The 24,366-nt window shown below is 42.8% G+C and overlaps 1 long non-coding RNA gene across 1 annotated transcript in view; it reads right to left on the bottom strand.

Annotated features, from left to right (window-relative positions):
- Positions 1 to 24,366, bottom strand: part of LOC148000129 (uncharacterized) — a 61,198-nt gene that overhangs the window by 24,349 nt on the left and 12,483 nt on the right. The window contains exon 2 of the long non-coding RNA XR_015641607.1: positions 18,608 to 18,748. This is a non-coding gene — a long non-coding RNA (uncharacterized LOC148000129). The remainder of the gene's footprint in view (positions 1 to 18,607; positions 18,749 to 24,366) is intronic.

Below are 24,366 nucleotides of genomic sequence, written 5' to 3' on the forward strand. Positions count from 1 at the left end.
CTCTCTCTCTCTCTCTCTCTCTCTCTCTCTCTCTCTCTCTCTCTGGTATTTCCTTTTCTCCTGTAATTCCTCACTCTTTCCTCCTTGGAGTTTACTCTTCCCAGTGAAATTGTGTTAGTTTACATGCTAAAGAACAGTACTTCACTGGGGGAGAAGAAACAGAGGGACCAGCTTCCCACCCAAACCATTTCCAGGACAATCTTGTCTAGATAGTGAGCACCAAAGCAGGCAAACGTGAACGGATTACAAGGAACTCCTCTGCACCCCTAAGAATACTCCAGTGACAGCCATTTTCAACTGTGGGTCCCAACCCCCACAGGGATTGCAGATCAGATATCCTACATATCAGATATTTACATTACAATTCATAACAGTAGCTAAATTACAGTAAGGAAGTAGTAACAAAATAATTTGATGGTTGGGGGGTCACCACAACATGAGGAACTATATTAAAGGGTCACAGCATTAGGAAGGCTGAGAACCACTGCTCCCGGAAGTTGCTAGGTGCTGTTGAGAAACACAATCTTAAGCAGACTTTACTCCAGTTTACTCAGTGACTCCAAAGAGCCTGAGGGGAACCTGATAACCTCTCCTAATGGAGCTGCCCAGGGAGACGTGGAGGAGGGAAAGGCCTCTGTGACTGGCAGATCAGACTGACAGTAAACACTTAACTGCCAGCATCCCACAGCTACACACATAAGCAGATCTTCACCACAGACAAAAATCAAGGCTTCTCCAAATCCTGTTTTGAGCACCAGGTCACATTCATCATATAATGTAACACCAGGCAGCTGAACCCTCCCCTCGATGGAGCCTGCCTCTGAGCTTCCTGGATTTGCATCCAGGTGCAGGCCTTCATCCAAATGCAAATGCTTTCTGCAAGATCAAAATTCTTTTGCTATGGAACTGTAGAGGTCAGCCTCTAGAAAAATTTGCATGTGGACTGGTAAAACAGGCCAAGCCTTGCTACAGAAATGAAGGGACAAAAAGATCATTACGAAATCAAATCAAAAAACAAATACAATGCAAATGTACTCTATTAACTGTCTCTAGATCTTTTCTTAAATAGGCAGACACAGGAATTTAGAGTGCAGGAAATGCATCCCATGAAAAAAGATACAACAAGGAAATGAAGATTTTTAATGAATTACAACCAGCTTGGTAATTACAGTCCAGCTTGATCATGCACAGCCCACAGAAAACTGGCTCTACTAAGTCACCTTCTGATGATCTGTGACAGCAAATGACTCTGTTCCAAAATAGGAACTCTGTGAAGGTTGCAGCTTAGTTGTAAGGAACATGCAAGGTGCTGCTAGTTTCACAGGAACTTGGCACATGCTAGACTCACTGTTGAAGAAGGAGCCTCAATTGAGAAGTTGCCCTTACCAGCTTGACCTACGGCCAAGACTGTGGTTCATTTTTCTGGATCCATGATTGATAGGGGAGCATTGTGGGTGGTGTCACCCCTACGCTGATGGCCCTGGGTTCTCTAAGAAAGCAGGCAAAGCAAGACAGTAAGCAGCACTCCAACGTGGCCTCAACACCAGTTCCTGCCTCCAGGTTCCTGCCCTTCTTGAATCCCTGCCCTGATTCCCCTCAATGGTGGAAAAGGTGGAATAAACCTTTTCCTCCTCAACTTGATTTTGGTCTTGATGTTTTGTACAGAAATAGAAAACCTAAGACAGCAAGGTAATATTAGAAACCAAAAAATTAAACCTCCGAGCAAATAGTTTTAAATTACTTGCTGATAGAACACATGAAAATATTTTCTAAGTTGTTAAAAAACAAGCGAGCATGGTGGTGTGTGTGGAGTATTCCACCATGTGAGAAGCTGAAGCAAGGGACTAGGAGGCCAGAGGGACTCTGTACTGCACGGGAAACAAAACCTTGCCTCAAAGAACCAGGAGTGAAGGAAGGGAGAGAAGGAGGGAGGGAAGAATAACAAGAACTGGTGAGATGGCTCAGGTAATAAAGTGCTTGCTGCACAAATATGGGGGCCCGAGTTCAGATCCCAAGCACCCACATAAAAAGCTGGGCATGTGGTCTATAAGCCTTGTGTAGAGACAAAGACTGGAGCACCCCTGTGGGGCCCTAGCCAGCCAGCCTAAACAGAGAGTTCCAGATTCAGAGACCCAAGTAAGGTGGAGGGGGATAGAAGAAGGCACCAGCATTACCTTCTGACCTACATACACATGTAAACACATGCACACCCCACATACATACACTCAAACAACTATACACAATTCCACACACATACAAGGTAAAAGGTTTAAATAACCCCTGTGCCCACCATGAGTGACTCCTTCTGTGGGTCATTCCATTGACATTTAGGTAGAGTAGTATGTTTTGTACCATAGTGAGGTTAGCAATATGGTCCGTGGCTAAAAGAAGAGGCCCAGAATAGCCCCAGGCAAGTTACTCACATGAGTTTCTTCTGTGTCCCCATCAGTAAGAGTGATACAACTGCAGCTGGGTTTCCTACAGTGGTTACAAGTGAGGTAGGTCAGGTGGGGTGCTGAGTCCGAACGACACATTCTTACTGTTCACATTTGCTCGGTGACAATTATGGTTATATATATAGGAACTGACATTCAGGGGGCCAGGAGGGACCACAGGTCCTAAAGTCTACAGGTACATTTAGAGTATCCCTGAATTCTTTTAAATTGTGGGCAAAATTAAGTTAATTTTGTCTGGAGTTAGCATTTTCATCAAATTTCGAATGCAGAGATGAGGTAAAGAAAAGCTTCAGATGGAGTGAACTGGATCAGTGGGCACACAGGACAGAAAATTTCCCCTCTGCAGCCTCACAGTCTAACAGCGGCAATAAAAAATAAAAAGTTATATTTTTTTTTTAAAAATATGACATCAGGCCCGGGGGGGAGGGGGCAGGAGTGGCAGGACCGCTGCGTCTGAGACACCGCCGGAACCTGAAGGAAACAGACCGGATAAACAGTTCTCTGCACCCAAATCCCGTGGGAGGGAGAGCTAAACCCTCAGAGAGGCAGACACGCCAGGGAAACCAGAAGAGACTGCACTCTGCACACACATCTCGGACTCCAGAGGAAAACACCAAACGCCATCTGGAACCCTGATGCACTGAAGCTCCCGGAAACGGCGGCTCAGATCTTCCTGGTTGCTGCCGCCACAGAGAGCTAGTGGGCAGCACACCCCGAGCGAACTTGAGCCTCGGGACCACAGGTAAGACCAACTTTTCTGCTGCAAGAGACCTGCCTGGTGAACTCAAGACACAGGCCCACAGGAACAGCTGAAGACCTATAGAGAGGAAAAACTACGTGCCCGAAAGCAGAACACTCTGTCCCCATAACAGGCTGAAAGAAAACAGGAAAACAGGTCTACAGCACTCCTGACACACAGGCTTATAGGACAGTCTAGCCACTGTCAGAAATAGCAGAACAAAGCAACACTAGAGATAATCTGATGGCAAGAGGCAAGCACAGGAACCCAAGCAACAGAAACCAAGACTACATGGCACCATCGGAGCCCAATTCTCCCATCAAAACAAACATGGAATATCCAAACACACCAGAAAAACCAAGATCTAGTTTCAAAATCATATTTGATCATGATGCTGGAGGACTTCAAGAAAGACGTGAAGAACTCCCTTAGAGAAACACAGGAAAACATTAATAAACAAGTAGAAGCCTACAGAGAAGAATCGCAAAAATGCCTGAAAGAATTCCAGGAAAACATAAATAAACAAGTAGAAGCACATAGAGAGGAGACACAAAAATCCCTGAAAGAATTCCAGGAAAACACAATCAAACAGTTGAAGGAATTAAAAATGGAAATAGAAGCAATCAAGAAAGAACACATGGAAACAACCCTGGATATAGAAAACCAAAAGAAGAGACAAGGAGCTGTAGATACAAGCTTCACCAACAGAATACAAGAGATGGAAGAGAGAATCTCGGGAGCAGAAGATTCCATAGAAATCATTGACTCAACTGTCAAAGATAATGTAAAGCGGAAAAAGCTACTGGTCCAAAACATACAGGAAATCCAGGACTCAATGAGAAGATCAAACCTAAGGATAATAGGTATAGAAGAGAGTGAAGACTCCCAGCTCAAAGGACCAGTAAATATCTTCAACAAAATCATAGAAGAAAACTTCCCTAACCTAAAAAAAGAGATACCCATAGGCATACAAGAAGCCTACAGAACTCCAAATAGATTGGACCAGAAAAGAAACACCTCCTGTCACATAATAGTCAAAACACCAAAGCACAAAAATAAAGAAAGAATATTAAAAGCAGTAAGGGAAAAAGGTCAAGTAACATATAAAGGCAGACCTATCAGAATCACACCAGACTTCTCGCCAGAAACTATGAAGGCCAGAAGATCCTGGACTGATGACATACAGACCCTAAGAGAACACAAATGCCAGCCCAGGTTACCGTATCCTGCAAAACTCTCAATTAACATAGATGGAGAAACCAAGATATTCCATGACAAAACCAAATTTACACAATATCTTTCTACAAATCCAGCACTACAAAGGATAATAAATGGTAAAGCCCAACATAAGGAGGCAAGCTATACCCTAGAAGAAGCAAGAAACTAATCATCTTGGCAACAAAACAAAGAGAAGAAAAGCACACAAACATAACCTCACATCCAAATATGAATATAACAGGAAGCAATAATCACTATTCCTTAATATCTCTCAACATCAATGGTCTCAACTCCCCAATAAAAGACATAGATTAACAAACTGGATACGCAACGAGGACCCTGCATTCTGCTGCCTACAGGAAACACACCTCAGAGACAAAGACAGACACTACCTCAGAGTGAAAGGCTGGAAAACAACTTTTCAAGCAAATGGTCAGAAGAAGCAAGCTGGAGTAGCCATTCTAATATCAAAGAAAATCAATTTTCAACCAAAAGTCATCAAAAAAGATAAGGAAGGACACTTCATATTCATCAAAGGAAAAATCCACCAAGATGAACTCTCAATCCTGAATATCTATGCCCCAAATACAAGGGCACCTACATACGTAAAAGAAACCTTACTAAAGCTCAAAACACACATTGCACCTCACACAATAATAGTAGGAGATTTCAACACCCCACTCTCATCAATGGACAGATCATGGAAACAGAAATTAAACAGAGACATAGACAGACTAAGAGAAGTCATGAGCCAAATGGACTTAACGGATATTTATAGAACATTCTATCCTAAAGCAAAAGGATATACCTTCTTCTCACCTCCTCATGGTACTTTCTCCAAAATTGACCATATAATTGGTCAAAAAATGGGCCTCAACAGGTACAGAAAGATAGAAATAATCCCATGCGTGCTATCGGACCACCACGGCCTAAAACTGGTCTTCAATAACAATAAGGGAAGAATGCCCACATATACGTGGAAATTGAACAATGCTCTACTCAATGATAACCTGGTCAAGGAAGAAATAAAGAAAGAAATTAAAGACTTTTTAGAATTTAATGAAAATGAAGGTACAACATACCCAAACTTATGGGACACATGAAAGCTATGCTAAGAGGAAAACTCTTAGCTCTGAGTGCCTGCAGAAAGAAACAGGAAAGAGCATATGTCAGCAGCTTGACAGCACACCTAAAAGCTCTAGAACAAAAAGAAGCAAATACACCCAGGAGGAGTAGAAGGCAGGAAATAATCAAACTCAGAGCTGAAATCAATCAAGTAGAAACAAAAAGGACCATAGAAAGAATCAACAGAACCAAAAGTTGGTTCTTTGAGAAAATCAACAAGATAGACGAACCCTTAGCCAGACTAACGAGAGGACACAGAGAGTGTGTCCAAATTAACAAAATCAGAAATGAAAAGGGAGACATAACTACAGATTCAGAGGAAATTCAAAAAATCATCAGATCTTACTATAAAAGCCTATATTCAACAAAACTTGAAAATCTGCAGGAAATGGACAATTTCCTAGACAGATACCAGGTACCGAAGTTAAATCAGGAACAGATAAACCAGTTAAACAACCGCATAACTCCTAAGGAAATAAAAGCAGTCATTAAAGGTCTCCCAACCAAAAAGAGCCCAGGTCCAGATGGGTTCAGTGCAGAATTCTATCAGACCTTCATAGAAGACCTCATACCAATATTATCCAAACTATTCCACAAAATTGAAACAGATGGAGCACTACCGAATTCCTTCTATGAAGCCACAATTACTCTTATACCTAAACCACACAAAGACACAACAAAGAAAGAGAACTTCAGACCAATTTCCCTTATGAATATCGACGCAAAAATACTCAATAAAATTCTGGCAAACCGAATCCAAGAGCACATCAAAACAATCATCCACCATGATCAAGTAGGCTTCATCCCAGGCATGCAGGGATGGTTTAATATACGGAAAACCATCAACGTGATCCATTATATAAACAAACTGAAAGAACAAAACCACATGATCATTTCATTAGATGCTGAGAAAGCATTTGACAAAATTCAACACCCCTTCATGATAAAAGTCCTGGAAAGAATAGGAATTCAAGGCCCATACCTAAACATAGTAAAAGCCATATACAGCAAACCAGTAGCTAACATTAAACTAAATGGAGAGAAACTTGAAGCAATCCCACTAAAATCAGGGACTAGACAAGGCTGCCCACTCTCTCCCTACTTATTCAATATAGTTCTTGAAGTTCTAGCCAGAGCAATCAGACAACAAAAGGAGGTCAAGGGGATACAGATTGGAAAAGAAGAAGTCAAAATATCACTATTTGCAGATGATATGATAGCATATTTAAGTGATCCCAAAAGTTCCACCAGAGAACTACTAAAGCTGATAAACAACTTCAGCAAAGTGGCTGGGTATAAAATTAACTCAAATAAATCAGTAGCCTTCCTCTACACAAAAGAGAAACAAGCCAAGAAAGAAATTAGGGAAACGACACCCTTCATAATAGACCCAAATAATATAAAGTACCTCGGTGTGACTTTAACCAAGCAAGTAAAAGATCTGTACAATAAGAACTTCAAGACACTGAAGAAAGAAATTGAAGAAGACCTCAGAAAATGGAAAGATCTCCCATGCTCATGGATTGGCAGGATTGATATAGTAAAAATGGCCATTTTACCAAAAGCAATCTACAGATTCAATGCAATCCCCATCAAAATACCAATCCAATTCTTCAAAGAGTTAGACAGAACAATTTGCAAATTCATCTGGAATAACAAAAAACCCAGGATAGCTAAAACTATCCTCAACAATAAAAGGACTTCAGGGGGAATCACTATCCCTGAACTCAAGCAGTATTACAGAGCAATAGTGATAAAAACTGCATGGTATTGGTACAGAGACAGACAGATAGACCAATGGAATAGAATTGAAGACCCAGAAATGAACCCACACACCTATGGTCACTTGATTTTTGACAAAGGAGCCAAAACCATCCAATGGAAAAAAGATAGTATTTTCAGCAAATGGTGCTGGTTCAACTGGAGGTCAATATGTAGAAGAATGCAGATCGATCCATCCTTATCACCCTGTACAAAGCTTAAGTCCAAGTGGATCAAGGACCTCCACATCAAACCAGACACACTCAAACTAATAGAAGAAAAACTAGGGAAGCATCTGGAACACATGGGCACTGGAAAAAATTTCCTGAACAAAACACCAATGGCTTATGCTCTAAGATCAAGAATCGACAAATGGGATCTCATAAAACTGCAAAGCTTCTGTAAGGCAAAGGACACTGTGGTTAGGACAAAACGGCAACCAACAGATTGGGAAAAGATCTTTACCAATCCTACAACAGATAGAGGCCTTATTTCCAAAATATACAAAGAACTCAAGAAGTTAGACCGCAGGGAAACAAATAACCCTATTAAAAAATGGGGTTCAGAGCTAAACAAAGAATTCACAGCTGAGGAATGCCGAATGGCTGAGAAACACCTAAAGAAATGTTCAACATCTTTAGTCATAAGGGAAATGCAAATCAAAACAACCCTGAGATTTCACCTCACACCAGTGCGATTGGCTAAGATCAAAAACTCAGGTGACAGCAGATGCTGGCGAGGATGTGGAGAAAGAGGAACACTCCTCCATTGTTGGTGGGATTGCAGACTGGTAAAACCATTCTGGAAATCAGTCTGGAGGTTCCTCAGAAAATTGGACATTGAACTGCCTGATGATCCAGCTATACCTCTCTTGGGCATATACCCAAAAGATGCCTCAACATATAAAAGAGACACGTGCTCCACTATGTTCATCGCAGCCTTATTTATAATAGCCAGAAGCTGGAAAGAACCCAGATGCCCTTCAACAGAGGAATGGATACAGAAAATGTGGTACATCTACACAATGGAATATTACTCAGCTATCAAAAACAACGAGTTTATGAAATTCGTAGGCAAATGGTTGGAACTGGAAAATATCATCCTGAGTGAGCTAACCCAATCACAGAAAGACATACATGGTATGCACTCATTGATAAGTGGCTATTAGCCCAAATGCTTGAATTACCCTAGATCCCTAGAACAAACGAAACTCAAGACGGATGATCAAAATGTGAATGCTTCACTCCTTCTTTAAATGAGGAAAAAGAATACCCTTGGCAGGGAAGGGAGAGGCAAAGATTAAAACAGAGACTGAAGGAACACCCATTCAGAGCCTGCCCCACATGTGGCCCATACATATACAGCCACCCAATTAGACAAGATGGATGAAGCAAAGAAGTGCAGACCGACAGGAGCCGGATGTAGATCGCTCCTGAGAGACACAGCCAGAATACAGCAAATATAGAGGCGAATGCCAGCAGCAAACCACTGAACTGAGAATAGGTCCCCTATTGAAGGAATCAGAGAAAGAACTGGAAGAGCTTGAAGGGGCTCAAGACCCCAAAAGTACAACAATGCCAAGCAACCAGAGCTTCCAGGGGCTAAGCCACTACCTAAAGACTATACATGGACTGACCCTGGACTCTGACCCCATAGGTAGCAATGAATATCCTAGTAAGAGCACCAGTGGAAGGGGAAGCCCTGGGTCCTGCTAAGACTGAACCCACAGTGAACTAGTCTATGGGGGGAGGGCGGCAATGGGGGGAGGGTTGGGAGGGGAACACCCATAAGGAAGGGGAGGGGGGAGGGGGATGTTTGCCCGGAAACCGGGAAAGGGAATAACACTCGAAATGTATATAAGAAATACTCAAGTTAATAAAAAAAAAATAAATAAATAAAAAGAAGGCACCATTTTAAAAAATAAATTTTCATTTCTGTGTGTAGGAAAAAAAAAAAAACAAAAATCTTTTCTTTAAATAAAGTGGTAAATTTTCCAAATAAAAAAAAAAAAAAAAAAAAAAAAAAAAAAAAAATGGGGTTCAGAGCTAAACAAACAATTCACAGCTGAGGAATGCCGAATGGCTGAGAAACACCTAAAGAAATGTTCAACATCTTTAGTCATAAGGGAACTGCAAATCAAAACAACCCTGAGATTTCACCTCACACCAGTGAGAATGGCTAAGATCAAAAACTCAGGTGACAGCAGATGCTGGCGAGGATGTGGAGAAAGAGGAACACTCCTCCATTGTTGGTGGGATTGCAGACTGGTACAACCATTCTGGAAATCAGTCTGGAGGTTCCTCAGAAAATTGGACATTGAACTGCCTGAGGATCCAGCTATACCTCTCTTGGGCATATACCCAAAAGATGCCCCAACATATAAAAAAGACACGTGCTCCACTATGTTCATAGCAGCCTTATTTATAATAGCCAGAAGGTGGAAAGAACCCAGATGCCCTTCAACAGAGGAATGGATACAGAAATTGTGGTACATCTACACAATGGAATATTACTCAGCTATCAAAAACAACGACTTTATGAAATTCGTAGGCAAATGGTTGGAACTGGAAAATATCATCCTGAGTGAGCTAACCCAATCACAGAAAGACATACATGGTATGCACTCATTGATAAGTGGCTATTAGCCCAAATGCTTGAATTACCCTAGATGCCTAGAACAAATGAAACTCAAGACGGATGATCAAAATGTGAATGTTTCATGCCTTCTTTAAAAGGGGAACAAGAATACCCTTGGCAGGGAAGAGAGAGCCAAAGATTAAAACAGAGACTGAAGTAACACCCATTCAGAGCCTGCCCCACATGCGGCCCATACATATACAGCCACCCAATTAGACAAGATGGATGAAGCAAAGAAGTGCAGACCGACAGGAGCCGGATGTAGATCGCTCCTGAGAGACACAGCCGGAATACAGCAAATACAGAGGCGAATGCCAGCAGCAAACCACTGAACTGAGAATAGGACCCCCGTTGAAGGAATCAGAGAAAGAACTGGAAGAGCTTGAAGGGGCTCGAGACCCCATATGTACAACAATGCCAAGCAACCAGAGCTTCCAGGGACTAAGCCACTACCTAAGGACTATACATGGACTGACCCTGGACTCTGACCTCATAGGTAGCAATGAATATCCTAGTAAGAGCACCAGTGGAAGGGGAAGCCCTGGGTCCTGCTAAGACTGAACCCCCAGTGAACGTGATTGTTGGGGGGAGGGCGGCAATGGGGGGAGGGTTGGGAGGGGAACACCCATAAGGAAGGGGAGGAGGGAGGGGGATGTTTGCCCGGAAACCAGGAAAGGGAATAACACTTGAAATGTATATAAGAAATACTCAAGTTAATAAAAAAAAAAAATGTGACATCAGTTATAAAAGAATCAGCCGAAGATGCAACAGGACACAGAGAATGCCACCAAGGACAGCGGTGAGGACTTCACATCTCAGATGAGTCTGGGTCATGAACAGGAGACAGAGGAGTGACAGGATCCCAGGTAAGAGGTCAGGTACTAGGCACCTTAACTAGCCCCCCAACCCCCCCTCCAAGGCTTCAGGGAGAATCAGGAAAGGGGAGGTGGCAGGACAAATGTCAAATTCAGAGGACATGACATAGCTATTACTCTCATCAGCGCACAACGGCTATGACTCCCTGCAAAAGACCTGCAGAAGATCAAGGATCCAAAGTCCCAGCATGAATGGAGAACTCTTGAGGACTTCTTACCAAGGAGCTGTTGGCAGTTGATAGCTGCTGGGAGGAAGAGTCATTCCCTTTAAGAGTGTAGCTTCTGATTGGTTTCCCATGCTCAGTGGATGGCCCTTCACGTGCATATATAAGGAGCATGAACTGGACAAGGAGGGTCTTGGAGAAGAAATAAAGAGGAGAAAGGAGAAGAAAAAATAATGAAGTTGGGAGGTGATACTGTAGGTGGGATTTTGATTAAGTTCAAAGTGGGAAATGTGCAGAAGTCTGAGAGGACGCAGTCTGTCTAAATATGTTCAATATGAGTGAAACACAGCTGTTGCCTCGTGGCTTGAGCACTGAAGGTTTGTTGCTACAGTAACTCTTGACTTACCTCATGCAGTTCTGGAAAGGCATAGAAGCCTTTCTCGACTGTCACAGACGTGAGCTTATTAGGCAGGGTATGGATATTACCGTAGGTATCACCTTTATCCTAGAAGGGAGAGAGCTGCAGGCAGGAAGAAGCCCCTACATCAGCTATGGACTGAATTACTCAGTGCCCAGGCAGTGGCTTTCGATAGGGGGCAGTAGGAGCCTTCAGTCCTGTCCGTCCATCCCTAAGGTAATTGGAGAAGAACTGAGTCAATGGGATAGGCTAGGGTCCTGGATTGAAAGGACATACAGTTGAATCTTCAAGAGTTTTCCTGAATGTTAACCACCTATGAAGTTCAGGCATCGACATTATCCAACAAGAAAAATGAACTGACCGAGAAAGAGCAGCACAAAGATGTTCCAGTCAGTGTTGTCCAGAAGGCCTTCCTATGACAACAGACACGTGCCTGTCCCTGCACTGTTCAGTGTGGTGTCAACTAGTCACCACATGTGAGCACTTTCCTTTCTCCCTTCCTTCTCCCCTGTTCCTCCTTCTTGTGTGTGTGTGTGTGTGTGTGTGTGTGTGTGTGTGTGCATGTTCAAGAGAGAGAGAGAGAAAGAGAAAGAGAGAGAGAGAGAGAGAGAGAGAGAGAGAGAGAGAGAGAGAGAAATAGAAGGGCTCTAACCCAGAGTATTATACAAGTTAGGCAAGCACTCTAACTCCAAACCCCATCCCCAGCTCTGAGTCCTTCTTATCCATAAAGGGTTTATAATTCCTGCCACTATGAGGACATGCGTTTCTCAACGTAATGGAAGCCACCATAAACACCAGCTACAGTCACCGATTCGTGTGGTGGAATTTGGAAAACCTACTAGGATGAGAAAAGGCGACACGTGTGAAAGCTAACATGTCTATGAAAAACGCGTTCTAAGTGGATTGCACTTAGCTCAGCAGCACAGTCGGAACGATCCTGTGTGTCCTTCACACACGTACTGTGAAGGGCATCTGTGGTCATTTCGGCAGTGGGGACTGCTTTCTCCACTTTCTGAAACTAAAGCTAATCGATTCTGTACCTTCCTAATGGTCTGCCCTGGGGAGTTATTATTTTTGATGGCAATTAATCAAAATTAAAGCAGACTGTGCAGGATAAAGCAAATTCTAGCACTCAGACCGAGTCGGGAACATCTATCTGCACATTGAGATTAATCATGGCCGGGCTTTGGTGTGACGGGTATATCAATATCAGAGAGGAAAGAGAAGGGACATTTGTGAGGAGTTCCCAGTCTATTCTAAAGAGCAAAGGCTCCGAGCTTGTGTCTTGGTGGAACGAAACCTGCGGCCACCTATGACACTGAAAATAAAACTGTCTCTTTCCAACAAGTGTTGGGTGTTGAGACAATCTGTGTTACAAAGCATGGAATGTCACTGTGGAAGCCCCAGAGCCGGCAGGTCTGTGAAATGACCTAGATAGTATCAAAAGGTATGGAGTCATGGTTGTTTTCTTCCTCTTCTTCCTCTTCCTCCTCCTCCCTCTCGCCTTCCCCCTCCTTTTCCTCATCCTTCTTCTTTGAGATAGGGTTTCTCTGTTTAGCCCTGGCTGTCCAAAAACTTGCTCTGAGAGATTAGGCTGGCTTCAAACTCATAGAGACCTGCATGCCTCCGCCTCCTAAATGCTAGGACTAAAGTCATGCACCACCACTGCCTGGCAGGAGTTTATTTCTAAGATATTCATAGATATAAAATTAAAATTTAATCTTATGTTTTTCAAAACTGCCAAATATTGTTTCATCAAACCAAACCACTCTCCTGTGGAAACAAAGAACTGGTACAGAACTGGAAATGTGGTAACTCTTAGAAGGCCTGGGGGCCGGAGAGATGGCTCAGTGACTCAGAGCACTGGCAAGTTCTTTGAGAATGCAGAGATTCCATTCCCAGCACCCACATGGTGGCTTACATTCACCTATAACTCTAATTCCAGGGGACCTGACACCTCTGGCTTCTGAGAACACATGTACACACATGCGCGCACATACACGCACACACACACACACACACACACACAATTTAAAAATGAAAATAAGCATAATTAAAGAAATTTTAAAACAAAAAAGAATGGATGGTCCCTGGCTAATAGTTAGACCTTTAATAGTCAACAGTTGGTTTTATTCTCTAGGCTCCAGTTACTCTATTAATAAGGTAGAGTAGAAGCAGTTCCCAGAATTCAGCAGTGTTATAAAAAATGAGATATTATCAGCGTGCATTTTCTAACTAATAGACATGATAGAAACGATAATGGCGTTGTTGCCTGAGTGCTTGGTAAGGAGTGATCTCTTCGTCTCCGTTGCCTGCATGTGCTGACATACCTGGCTTTAATGACACTGCACTCTATAACTGAAGTTGCTAAGAGAGGTCAGTGAGCCCAGCAGGTACTTGCTACCGAACCTGAGGACCTGAGCTCCACACCCCAAATACACATGGGAGAATAAATAACAAGCTCCCAAAGCTGTCTCTGGCCTCTGAATACACCCTCTCCCAGATCATGTACCCTCCCCTAACACACAATTCAAAACAAGACTTAGATGCATGTGTAAAACTGCCAAGAGGATAGCTTGGAGTATTCTGATCAAGTAAGAATGATTGGCATGCACAGAATATCTAGATTTTATAATTTCACAATGTATACCTGTACTGAAACATGTTTTGTACCATGAGCATAATTTTTTTATGTCAATAGAAAAATATATAAGACCAAGGAGTCTTTTTAAATGTAAAACAAGCCAGGCAGTGGTAGCACATGCCTTTAATCTTAGCACTTGGGAGGGAGAGGCAGGTGGATTGCTATAAATTCAAAGCCAGCCTGGTCTAAAGAGAGGAGTTCCAAAATAACCAGGGCTACACAGAGAAACCCTGTCTCAAAAAAACAAACAAACAAAAAAAACCCAACAAAAACAAAAACAAATCAACAAAAAAATAATAATAATAAAATAAAGTTGGAGATTGTGGATTGGAGAGGTGGCTCAGTGGTGAAGAGGGCTTCTTGCTTTTCCAGAGGACCCCAGTTTGATTCCCAGCTCCCACATCAGGTGCCTCCCAGCTATCTGTAACTTCAGATACCAATATCCTCTGCTGGCCTCCATAAGCACCCACATACATGTGGCATACATTCAAGTAGGCACACCTGCATATATGTAAAAATAAATACATGTGTTTAAAGAAGAATTTGGAGGTTATAAGCTACACTGTTTTACAGACTTCTTGTATCTTTAACAGGGATAAAATTGTATATTAAGTTTATCTGAGAAAGAGAGAGAGAGTATGTGTGTACATGTATGTATGCCACATATATGTGGAAGCCTCTGTTATCCACAAAAGGGACATCAAATCCCCCAGGGCTGGAGTTACAGGTTGTAAACCATACAACATTGGTGCTGGGAGCCAAACTCAAGTCCCCTGGAAGAACAGCAAGCATTCTTACCAGTGAGCCATCTCTCTAGCCCCACATTAAAGTTTAAACAGTCAGGTCTGCCCCTCAGCCACCACCGTCTGGTGAGCTTATATGTACTAATGAGATAAAAAAGATTTCTTTTTAAAAATCTTTTAATTAGAGCAAGAGAGCAAACACAGGTTAAACTGCACGTGTGTTTCTGCTGTGCTGGCCTTTTGTTGTATTTTGGTTTTGTTTTTAAAGAAACAGGTCAAAGTGAGTAAGACAGGAAGCAACAGTTAAACTTCATTTGTGTAACAAATATTTGTCGAGTTTCTATTTTGTACCTTATGTTGAATTATAGGATGGAAATACAACGAGGAAGGGAACAGAAGGGAAGTGGAAGGTGAAAGGGAAGGAAAAAAGAGAATACAGGAGAAAGGAGAGGGAAGAGGGGAAAGAAAAAGGGAAGGAGGAAGAGGGAAAGGATAAGAGAAGAAAAGGAGAAGGAAGGAAAAGAGAGAGAAGGAAAGAGAGAAGGGATGGGGAAGCTCTGTCCTGATCCTTAAGATGTAGAATTTGCTGTTCAGTGAGAAAGACTGTTGAGTGAACAGTCAACAGAGGCACAGGAGAGGAAGGTGAAAGGAAAAGGCAGCCTGTCCCTTTTACAAACTTCTAGAACAGAAAGAGGAGGAAGTTCTCACAGGGGGCTTCACAGGTAAACTAAGACCTGAAAGCGTAGGGGGTGGTGACATCATCACATTTGCATATTCAAATGACTGTGGAGGAGGAGAAAGTCCCAAAGGCAAAGGGCACTGAAGGGAGGCGGGCCAAGGATGATGACAACCAACTTGATATGGGTAGAGAGAAGAGAAGTTGAGGCAGAAGGCTCCAACCTGCGATTGCGGAGAATTCATAGAAGCTGGTAACTGACTGGAAGAAAGTGAGGGAAAAAGAGAATACTGTCTGTCCCCTCTTGGTTTTCCAAAAGAGAAAACCAAGGCAAGAATTCAAGTCCAAGTAGTTCATTTGAGAAGAATGGGGAATGTTGGAATACTAGTAGGAACGTGAAGATGTGACGTCAGAGAGAAAGACAGCAAACAGGGTGTGTCATCAATCTCTGTAGACTGAGAAAGTCTGCAATATAACCCATGAAGAAATCCTGCACATGGTTTAAAAAAAAAAGCCTCAGAGCTGTCTCAGCCATGGGACTGGAACTGCAATCACACATTCCCATGAGTCACCAGCTGATGAGCTTAGAGTCTCAGTATTTCCAGCTTGCCTTCCTGCTTACTAAAAGGTCCTTATGCCAAAACTGGATTAGACAGATGATAGATAGACAGATAAAAGATTCTTGATAGTTCATAGATAATGGAGGATATACAATAGGCAGATAAAGATAGGCAGTAGATGGATAATTGATAGTTGATTAACGGAATTGGATCTATTCAAGTATGGGTTGCAATTTGAGAGTTAAAAAAATGTTAGCCAGCTTTCCCTCATGATAACAAAACATATGTGATAATTAACTCATAAAGAGAAAACACTGGAGATGGTTCAGTTCATAAGAGTACTTGCCTAGCAAGCAAGAAGCTCTGTGCTCGACTGGTACAACCATTCTGGAAATCAGTCTGGAGGTTCCTCAGAAAATTGGACATTGAACTGCCTGAGGATCCAGCTATACCTCTCTTGGGCATATACCCAACATATAAAAAAGACACATGCTCCACTATGTTCATAGCAGCCTTATTTATAATAGCCAGAAGCTGGAAAGAACCCAGATGCCCTTCAACAGAGGAATGGATACAGAAAATGTGGTACATCTACACAATGGAATATTACTCAGCTATCAAAAACAAAGCCTTTATGAAATTCGTAGGCAAATGGTTGGAACTGGAAAATATCATCCTGAGTGAGCTAACCCAATCACAGAAAGACATACATGGTATGCACTCATTGATAAGTGGCTATTAGCCCAAATGCTTGAATTACCCTAGATGCATAGAACACATGAAACTCAAGAATGATGACCAAAATGCGAATGCTTCACTCCTTCTTTAAAAGGGGAACAAGAATACCCTTGGCAGGGAATAGAGAGGCAAAGATTAAAACAGAGACAGAAGGAACACCCATTCAGAGCCTGCCCCACATGTGGCCCATACATATACAGCCACCCAATTAGACAAGATGGATGAAGCAAAGAAGTGCAGGCCGACAGGAACTGGATGTAGATCTCTCCTGAGAGACACAGCCAGAATACAGCAAATACAGAGGCGAATGCCAGCAGCAAACCACTGAACTGAGAACAGGACCCCTGTTGAAGGAATCAGAGAAAGAACTGGAAGAGCTTGAAGGGGCTCGAGACCCCATATGTACAACAATGCCAAGCAACCAGAGCTTCCAGGGACTAAGCCACTACCTAAAGACTATACATGGACTGACCCTGGACTCTGACCTCATAGGTAGCAGTGAATATCCTAGTAAGAGCACCAGTGGAAGGGGAAGCCCTGGGTCCTGCTAAGACTGAACCCCCAGTGAACGTGATTGTTGGGGGGAGGGCGCCAATCGGGGGGAGGATGGGGAGGGGAACACCCATAAAGAAGGGGAGGGGGAGGGGTTAGGGGGATGTTGGCCCGGAAACCGGGAAAGGGAATAACACTCGAAATGAAAATAAGAAATACTCAAGTTAATTTAAAAAAAAAAAAGAAGAAGAAGAAGCTCTGTGCTCAGTCCCTAGCACTGTATAAACTGGCCATGGTGTGGCTCATCTGTAATCCCTGCAGTTGGGAGATAAAAGCAGGAAGATCAGAATGTGAAGGTCATCGTCAGGCTACATAGCAAATTCAAGGCCAGTCTTACCTAGCCAGGACTCTATTACAGAGAAGGGTGAGAGCAAGAAAGAGAAGGGAAAGGATAGAGAAAAAGAAATATTGTGTCTCTTGGTGTTAGGGTCTGGTTCTGTATCACCCTATTGGTTTGTGTCCACAGCAAAGCTTATATGGTAGTAGAATCAAATGACTATGCAACCCACTGACATCGTTAGTCGGAAAGCAAACATGGAAAGGAGCAGAGACTGGACAGGATTTCTAGTGGCCTTCCAACTAGTCCCCACCTCTCAAAGCTTCCACATTTCCCAATAACAACACTTTACTACAGTATTACAGAAATGCTGCAGAAGCCCACTTTAGCATGAGTGACAACTCACAGCACCTGGAACTCTGGAACTGTCTGTATGACTTGCAAGCAGTTTTACAGACTAAAGAGTCTCTCCAGGAGGCTTGACTGGCTAGTTTGAGTCTCTGCAGAGTCTTTTACTTATACAGCCAGAGGAAGAACAGACCTTGTACATCTGGTCAGTTTCAGAAGCTTCCTAAGACTTATGAATTGTTTACTTCCTGAGTCCTCATGAATCTTCCTTTTGAATTTCCTGAATGTTAGGGAGTTTCTCTCCAGGATGGAGCTCCTCAAGTCAGAGGAAATTGCTACCCAACAGCTATCATCTCCAGCCCTCCATACTTGGAAACGGGGTTCAATTACAGTAAGATAAGATCACACAATAAATATAAAATGATGTATTATTAGTATATGAACCAACATGAACAATATAAGGGTATTTTCCTTGGCCAAAGGCTTGGTGGATTAAGACATTTTTCTGGTCTTCACATTTTGTTTTTGTTTTTTTACTTTTCACAAATTACTTAAGACTTAAATGAACTGGCAATTTAGAGATGTCAAGGGGGCAAGAGCAACTGCCCTTAAGGGCTGGGAAAGTCATGAAAATAATGAAGGTGGCTAAATAGTATTCTCAGACATCTTTGCTTACATGTTAAGCATGTAGGTTCGCTTCCACCCAGGAATGTGTGGTGTTCTGCTTTTCCCAAAACACTGAGTCCTGTTGTGCTGGTCTTCTCTTGTCTTTGTAGGACATGACTGTATACACACATCTCCAGGTATATTTTTACTTCTGAAAAAGACAACAGGGCAAGCACCTAGGTCACAAGTACTCAGTGGAGGGGAAAGACATGCAGATCCCACTCAGAGTGGCAGACCATTTTGATGCAATGACCCAGGCCAACCTGGAATGTGAGCTCAAAGTTACTAGTCATTCCATTTTGCAAAAGGAATTTCTTATGCAAAATTCCCAGATCTTTAAATGTTGCAAACTATCCAGACAGAGTGACTCACGTTTGCAAGCCCAGCACTTAGAAAGCTGAGGCAGAGAGCATGACAAATACAGAGGCGGATGCTTGCAACCAACAATTGAACTGAGAATGGGGTCCCCATTGAAGGAGTTGGACAAATTATTGAAGGAGCTGAAGGGGTTTGCAGCCCCAGAAGAACAACAATACCAACCAACCAGAGCTCCCAGGGACTAAACCACCATCCAAAGACTACACATGGACACACCTATGGCTCCAGCTGTATATGTAGCAGAGGATGTTGGGTACCAATAGGAGGAGAAGCCCTTGGTACGGCCAAGGCTTAACCCTCCATTGTAGGGGAATGTCAGAGTGGGGAAGAGTGGAGGGGTGGGTGGATGGGTGGGGGAACATCCTCATAGAAGGTGGAGGGGGCTGGGATAGAAGGATGGGTTTATGAATGAGAAACCGGGAAATGGGATAACATTTGAAATGTAAGTAAATAAAAAATATCCAATAATGAAAAAAAGAAAGAAAGAAAGAAAGCCGAGGCAGTAGGATTGATTCCAGTTGGAGACCAGCTTCAGCTACACAGCATTATCCTGTCTTGATGATGATGGTGATGGAGATGATGATGATACATGTTTTCTTATCTTTCTTCTTTCCTTTTTCTTTTTAAGATTAGGACAGAGTCTCACTAAGTAACCAAAGTTGGCCTTGAACTCAATGATCCTCCTGAATCATCTTCTCAGGTGGATTGGAAATATGTGGTACCACAATCAGATTCTTCTGTAAACACATTCACAGTCAGAATGGTGATTCTAAACAAAACACTGCTTGTGAACATGTGGGCCCCATGGTCTGCTAGTTCATAGCCTTTGCCGGAATACTGCTTTAAAAATTGCAGCAAATATACACAAAATACAAACATTGGGATTTTCAGGTCAGTGAGGCAATTCAGCAGGTCAAGTAAGGTGTTTGCTGCAGAGCCTGGAGGCCTTGCGGTCCATTCCTGGGACTCAAGTGAAGACCCAAGCAGAGAACCAATTCCATGCAGGTCGACTCACAGTGATGCTCTCAGGCTTTCATAGCTGCACACAGAGATGGTGATGATGATGATGATTGGTGGTGGTAATGATACTAGATTAAAACTAAATTACAATACTTAATTTACCATTTGCTATGGTCTGTGGTGGAGATGTCCCATCAGAATTCTTATGCTGAACCCTAATAATAGTCTAAAGGGTATAACCATCGGAGGCCATGAGATCTGGAAAGTGAGATACCAGAGCCTTCCTTTGTGGGGGAGGTGTTCAAGACAGGGTTTCTCTGTGTAGCCCTGTTTGTCCTGAAACTCACTCTGTAGACAGGCTATCCTTGAACTCACAAAGACTCCCCCTGCCTCTGCCTCCGCAGTGCTGGAATTGAAGGTGTGCACCACCACTGCCCAGCTCATGCCTTCTTTCTTTAACTGAAATAATGTTTTCTTTCATATATTTTATTTTGATCATGTTTTCCTCCTCCCCTAACTCCACTCAGATCCTCCCTACCTCCTGATCCACAACTTTGGGTTCTTTTTCTTTCTTTCAATAATAGGAATAAAGAGGAGGAAGAGGAAGAGAAGGTAAAGGGGGAGGAGGAGGGAGAGGAGGAGGGAAAGGAGGATGGGGAGGAGGAGGTGGTAGAGAAATGAAACAATAAAAGCAACAAAACAAGAAACAAACTAACAAATCCATAAACACACAAAAAAATCAACACAAACAAGCAAAAGACCAATAAGACCAAAAAAAAAAAAAAGCCAAATATGAAGCAAGCAAAACTAAACAAAAAAATCCAAAAAATACTGCTGAGTTTTGTTTGCATTGGCCAATGATTCCTGGGCATGGGTCCTGCCTGGAGTATGGTTGATATGCTAGTGAGACTCCATAAGAAAAGAACTGACTTTCTCTTTGCCGGTGGGCATCAATTGTAGATGATCTTGGTTAGAGGTGGCACCACACACACACACACACACACACACACACACACACACACACACACACACACACACACCGCTTCTAGAGTACTAGAGCCCTGAACCCGTGCAGGTCTTAGGTGTGCTGCCAGTCTTAAGTGGATCAGTCCTTTAGTCTGAAAGATGTGGTTGTTTCTGGAGTCATTCATCCCTCTGGCTCTTATACTCTCCTCTATACAGAGATCCTGAGTCTCCAGGGGAGGGTTTGACACTGCAGACTACTGCCTTGGGAACCTTCCGTCCTACGAAGAAAGGTAGGAAACCGATCTTCCGACGACACTGAATCTGCTACGAGATGTCCTAGGCCTGGTCTTGCCAGCCTTCAGACAGTGAGAAACACATTTCTCTTGGTTTCGTTGTTTGTTTTGTTGGCTTGGGGTGAATGAGTCTGTGTGAATATGTTTGTTTTTGAATGAGTGTGAACATGTATTCCTGTATGTTGAAGCCATGTAAGGCACTGTCCACATTGTTGTTGTGACTATTTTGGCTTGGGTTTTGGTTATAGTTTTGAGACTGGGTCTCTCACTGTTCTGAAACTCAAGAAGCAGACTAGTTAGTCAAGTGCTTTACCGATCTCCCTGTCTCCAGCTCATCAGCACTAAGATTATAAGCACACACTGCTATGCCCGGATATTTTTTTTAACACGTGTTCTGGGAATGTTTGTGTGGCAAGCACTTTACCAACTCAGCCATCATCCCAGCCCCACATTTCCATCATCTATAAACCACTCAGTTTAAGTATTCATTGCAGCAGGCAGAGCAGAGGCAGACCCACGTTGACGACTCTTAGTATGCAATTTGCTATCCTTTATGACGCAGTATTAGGCAATCTCCACCACCATCAGATTCCAGAATTTTTCCATCACCCCCAGGAAAGTTCTGAGCATATTAATTTATAGTTCATTTTCATTATCAATGTGTGTGTGTGTGTGTGTGTGTGTGTGTGTGTGTGTGTGCATGTAAAGGTCTCCCTATATGATCCTGGCCAGCCTAGAACTCACTCTTTAGATCAGGACTGCTTCAAACTCATAGATATCCACCTGCCTCAGCATTTCAAGTGCTGGAATTTGTTAATAACTTTTAAAAAATGAAAAGACAGTTTTACAATGAAAATACCTTCCCCCTAAGTTATCTGTTGTTGAAAGGGCAAAACCTTTCAGACGTCAGTGTTAGGCAATCTGAGCCCCTTCTTCCAAAAGCCATGCAGGGGCTGTCTGAGTCCTCTGCCAGAAATCCCTTTCCTGTCAGCTCTCAGCTCATCTCATTAAATCTACCACCCACTCAGCTCTGGTACTTTGAGATGTGAAGACTCTTTCCTCTCGTGCAAACTCCTCCTCCTTTGACACCCACACCACCCAACTGGGTCACACTTTTCCTCTTCCTGTTGCTGTCAAACACTGCCACCTCTCTTGTGTGCCTGAGATCTCAGCACCTGGACGTCAGCCTTCCAGTCTACCTTAAGTGCTGTCATCCAGAGTCGCTTTCACTGGCCCGCAGTGGCCCATCATGAACGGATAGGAAGCTGATTGTTGAACTCTCTACCCCAGTGGTCTAAAAACTCACACAATGCTCAAAGCTGTGTGATTCACACTCCCACTCTTCCACTACCCTCTACCTCCTTTAGGACCGACCTCTGGAGCATGACCCCACACTTTCTCATACACCTCTGTTGCTTTAGGCGCTAAATAGAAGTCCCTCAGTCCAAATCCTGTGCAAACACCATGGCAATCATCTTGTTCTTTCCCTACTGGCAAACATACCAAACTCCAACCCTAGATGAACCCAACCATCTGGCCTCCCAGTGCCCTAGCTCCAGTGGGAGAAAACACACAGCTGAACTGATTGGTATCATTGGAAAGTCAACATCCCCAACCCACTGTTGCTTGGCAACCTAATTATGCATCTCCAGTGAACTCGGTTGATCTGTTTCCTGAATGATTACTTGGTACATCCCCACTCATATCAAGTCTTCCTTTTCTTAACTGCCGAAAGGAGTCCATCAGCAAGTTCTGTAAAGTTTACCTCTAACCTGCATCGCCCAGCCACATCTCTCCTCTGCTGTTCAAATGTCAATCATCTCTAGGCTGGCTGGTTGGGCAGTCTCCTAAGAATTTCCCCTACCCTCTTACTGCCTTCTCTTTGAATTCTCAGCACAGAGGCTAGAGTGACTTTGTAAATATGTTACATTTTCACTTCTTTGTTTTGTGCATATGTCTTTACATGTGTGCTTATATATGTGTGTGGACACACTCATCCCTGCAAAGCACTGAGGTGGTCTGAGGACAACTTTCAGGAGTCAGTTCTCTCCTTCCACCATGTGGGTTCTGGGTATTGAAGTCAGGCTATCAGTCACCTTTATTCACTGAGCATCACACTGGAACCCGGAGTGGTGGGAGCACCTTCACAGAAGCGGGGAGGGGCGGGGATTGGGAGGGAGGGAATAACATTTAAAATGTAAATACATGGGGCTGGGGATTTAGCTCAGTGGTAGAGTGCTTGCCTAGCAAGCGCAAGGCCCTGGGTTCGGTCCCCAGCTCCGAAAAAAAGAAAAAAAATGTAAATACATAAAATCTCCAATAAAAATAAATAAATTTTGAAAAGAAAGGCTTATGTTTAAAGTAAAGTAAAAAAAAAAAGCAGTAAATAGGTCATATCATTTCACCTGTTTTAAAATAAAGTCATGACTACCAAATTCCTCCTGCCTCTCTGGTCTGGCCTCTGGGTACCATTCCATTTTGATTCGTGTCTGTTCCACTGTGTTCTAGCATGAGTTGCTTCACATGACAAGCTTTCTTTTCTTCCACCTTGGCTTATTCTCCTTCCGAGGCTTGGTTTGTTCCCTGGCCCTTCCACATTCCCTGCCAATTGTCACCTAGATAACTTCTATTAATTTTTTGATCTTAAGGTTAATAGCTCAATCTTAATGAAGTCTGCATTGACTAACCCCATCTTTAAATGCATGAGTAGTTTGGACTGAGGACTGGTTTCTCTTTCTGGTTTTTTACCAAAACACCAAAACACAACTTACACTCAACACTTTAAAGCAATCACAGAGGCCAAGCATGACAGCGAATGCTCGAATAGTCAGCACTTGGGAGGCAGGAGGATCAAGAGTTCAAGGTCATTCTCTGACACTGAATTCAAGATCAGCCTGGAATATAGAAGATCCTTTGAGAAAAAACAAATGACAATCACACTATAATTGGGCTGAAGAGATCATATATATATATATATATATATATATTAACTCTATCTTCTTATTTTAACTAATACAGGGTAATATCTCTTCTAAGAATAAACCAAGAGAAGATGATCCACCTATATTTTGTGCATGACATGTATTGGAACACGACTATAGCCATTCATTTTTAGGTGTAGTGTATGGCTAATTTATACAACAGTGGCCTAGTTAAGAGATTGTGATGAAAG

This window comes from Rattus norvegicus, chromosome 17, assembly GCF_021556685.1.
Source record: "Rattus norvegicus strain SHRSP/BbbUtx chromosome 17, alternate assembly SHRSP_T2T, whole genome shotgun sequence".
Taxonomy (NCBI): domain Eukaryota; kingdom Metazoa; phylum Chordata; class Mammalia; order Rodentia; family Muridae; genus Rattus; species Rattus norvegicus.